Here is a 3,437-nt window from a genome sequence, read left to right as displayed (position 1 = left end):
TCCTCTCTCTCTCTCTCTCGCTCACTCTCTTTCGCTCTCGCTCTTTTCTCTAAACTATCTTCTCAATTCTTTCTAATGGAGCACAGATGTTAAAATCAGAGAATGCGCAATCTATACCTATTACGTCTATGGGTCTTATCAATTCATGCGGGCTGATGTAATATCCCTAAAAAAAAAAGATCTTTACGGTGTAAACGGGCCTTACAGAATCGCTGGAACGATCGACATCGTACGGGGATCACCGACGATTTCGAAACGGCGCGGCCGATCGACGGGAGATTCACCCAGGGCGTCCTCCGATTTAGCATAATTTTCTAGCTCATCACGTGCGCGCGCTACGTAATCGATAAGTATACGAGTATAACGGCGTCGATCAGTTTGACAGCCGATCTGTCGAACAAATGACGCGATGAGAGACGAGAAAAGACGAGAGTCCGAGGGCGCGTCGCGACGCCGTCGTGAAAATCGGCCGTCGGAGCGAAACCGTCGCGTAGAGTGATCGAAATTTGAGACGAGGCGCAATCTGCGGTCTCGAGTGGCACACTCGCGAGAAACAACACTTGCTACAATAGTGATACCAGGGAAAGGAAGATACATACGCCTCTGGCCTGTATTTCCCGAGCGTGTTTATTTAGCGCTGAGCGTCGGTCGTTTTGATTCCCGAGATCATCTCGATCTTGGATACGATCATTTACATTAAGCAAATCAAATTTTAGAATCGGACAAACGCGTTCAGACGCTATAAATGGCGTGATGAAAATACGGGCTATATTTTTCCACGTGGATATGTGTATCTTCCGTTGCCGTCTCACCGGAGATTTTTTTATATATATGATAATGAGAGCAAAAGCGACGGGAGAGTAGTGCATTGTTAATTCGAAAATGCTCATTAAAACGAATCTAGCGAGTATACAGCGTAAGAAAATTTTACATGGTGTTTGTACGTTTAAGGGACTAAAAACGCATTACGCAGAGGATCGCTCTGCGATCGAACCGCCATATATAATACAACTTAACGGGAGCATTAAAAAAAAGCGCGAAGATGTACTGTAAAATTACGAGCACGGTAAGCGGGAAATATTATATATTGTAACAAAGAAAAAAAGAAGGAGAAAAATGAGGGAAACGAATTCATAAAAGTAAAAGTTAAGCGAATTAAACTTTAGAAAAACTCGATGTACGGTAATCGTTTGGTTAGTGAAAAGTCACGTGGTTATTATTACTATTGTTTACGCCGAAGGAAGCGACGATCATCGTTAGTGCTATTATCATACCGCAGGACTATTACTATTAATATGATTACCGTTACTATTTATCACTACTAGCGCTACTGAATATTATTATTATGGTTATCATTACTACTACTATTATTATTACTAATGTCGTTATACTAACTATACTATTCTACTACTACCGCTAGACGCTACACTTACTATTACCTACCTACCGCTACTATTGTTACTATTATTACTAACTTCTAACTCTCCACCGGGCGTGGAGCGCGCGAAGAATCGCGCACGATTTTAGCCATAAGCTAAACGACCTCGATTTGCGTTTTTAATACTCGAATTGTGGTATAATGTGCGGTGAAAACAGACAGAGCTCAAGCGATATCACGACATATCCCGAATTCGTCGGTCGACTTTAAGGATAACTATGGATTAAAAGTTACAATAACGCACTCGCGTTTAATCGTACAACGCGAGCGACGCTTTTGACGACGATGTATCGATTCCGTAGGTTATCCGAATTAATAGTGGGCCGAAGATAAAAAGCCGATACTTTTACGGCGGGACCGCAGTATTCCTTCGTCGTTCCGGAAATTATTCGACTCGCGGTAAACATTCTTTCTTTATCGGCCTTCTTTGATCGGTGGTAAATGAGAATTCGGTCAAGTCGTTACTGTCGTTGCATCCTTAATATAAAGAACAATCGCACGAGACAACGCGCGCGTAGCGCTACGGTAAAATTTGTCGGTTACTCGATATTGCGTAATAAATTGAAACGAGTCGCGAGACCGACCAGGGAGAGACACGGTTATCTTTGCGCGCAAATTTTCTTCAATCTGTCGCGATTTTTTTGAAAAACTTTACTTACTGCGTCTGCACGTTTAATCTTCTCAGTCTCGAATATAATTTCCCGATTCAGCAAAAAACTAAGCTTTACGCGCCCATTATGACACTATTTAAAGATAGCAGCAGATAACGGATCTATTTTACAAGAAAATTGTAGAGAAGTTTATGCGAATACAACTCTATCATTTTTTTTATAAATATAAAAGTATAAATCTATATAAAAACATAAATATAAAAATTAGTCAAAAATGTATACGTAAAAAATCAGTTTGCTGATTAATTATTGCATTTTGCATTTTTATTCTACAATAAGTTTCTTAATTTCGACTAAGACTGAAAAGATTAAACGTTATACCGATTTTCCATGCGCAGTTCTCTTTCCGATAGAACGGCTAGATTTCTCGATTATCTTCGCCGTGATTACGAACATGGATGATAAAAAAGGTACGTATATCGGGTAAGTGTACGCACCTTCGTCGGTACGAAGCTCGTTTCGCCCGCCGCTGCGTAAACGCGAGCGGGCGCATTGAAACATGAAAACGTGTAAATAACTTCTGTGATAAGAATCGATTATTAAATTTAGTAAATTGCCGAATGCGAAACCCCTTAAGAATGTCGGCGGAAACGGCGACGCGAGTCCATGCCAATGACGAATTGCTCCGCCAAAAATGACACACATAGATTTAATGATGAGAATAATTTAAATGACGCATCGTTTCTTTATATTGTTAAGATAGCATATAGTAAACAAAAATTTTATGAACATACAAATATTTGTTCTTACTTTTGATTTCTATATTTTATATCAAACTGTTCTTTTTTATTTAAAAAGTAATGAAATGTTTCTTTGCTTAGAATATGAATATTGTATATTCTATGTAAAGAAATATTTTTTTATTTTTTGAAGAAAAAAAATAGTTCAATATAAAATAGAAATTGGAAAGATTCATCTTGCTCCAATTTATATTATATCGAACTGTCCTTTTTTTCTTTAAAAAATGATAAAAGATTCCTTTACTAAAAATATAATTGTTCTATATTTTAAGAAAAGAAATATTATTTTTGAGGAAAAAAAAGAAGTTTCATATAAAATAGAAATCGAAAGCAAAATAAATATCTTCGATTTCTTATTTTATCAAATTATCCTTTTTTTTTTCAAAAGTAATGAAATATTTCTTTGCTTAAAACATCTATATTCTAAGCAAAGAAATATTTAATTACTTTTGAGAAAAAAAGGATAATTCAATATTAAATAGAAATCAAAGATAAGAGCAGATATTTGTATGTTAATAAAATTTTGAAAACGCGATTACAAAAATGTAATGCTTCTTAATAAACGTATGGCATCAAAAATAATTGTTT

Source organism: Atta cephalotes, assembly GCF_000143395.1.
Source record: "Atta cephalotes unplaced genomic scaffold scaffold00030, whole genome shotgun sequence".
Taxonomy (NCBI): Eukaryota; Metazoa; Arthropoda; class Insecta; order Hymenoptera; family Formicidae; genus Atta; species Atta cephalotes.
Note: the sequence above shows the minus strand (reverse complement) of the source record.